Genomic DNA, 391 nt, shown 5'->3' with positions numbered 1-391 from the left:
CTCACACATCCATGCAAAAGATAAGATGACAGCATTTGCAGTAATTTTCAGCCAGATGCAACATGAGATGATCCATCTCAGCCTTCTCCAGTGGTTCTTAACGTCACCGATGTGAGCTTTAAGCCAGTTCAATTTAGTTCGAACAATATCGAGAAATGGTTAAGAAGTGTAAAGGCGATGGGTCCTGCTAGCATTCTGGCAATAATACTGATAGCTTGTGCTCCAGAACTTGCCACCCACCAAGCCACGGACCGCTCCAGCACTGGCATCGACCGACAATGTGGAACATCGCCCAGGCATGTTCAACATAAAAACACGGCAAATCCAACCCAGGCAATTTCCCTCTGTCAGTCCACACTCGAAGTGATGGAAGATGTCATCAACAGGGCTA

Source organism: Chiloscyllium plagiosum, chromosome 11, assembly GCF_004010195.1.
Source record: "Chiloscyllium plagiosum isolate BGI_BamShark_2017 chromosome 11, ASM401019v2, whole genome shotgun sequence".
Lineage (NCBI taxonomy): Eukaryota > Metazoa > Chordata > Chondrichthyes > Orectolobiformes > Hemiscylliidae > Chiloscyllium > Chiloscyllium plagiosum.
Note: the sequence above shows the minus strand (reverse complement) of the source record.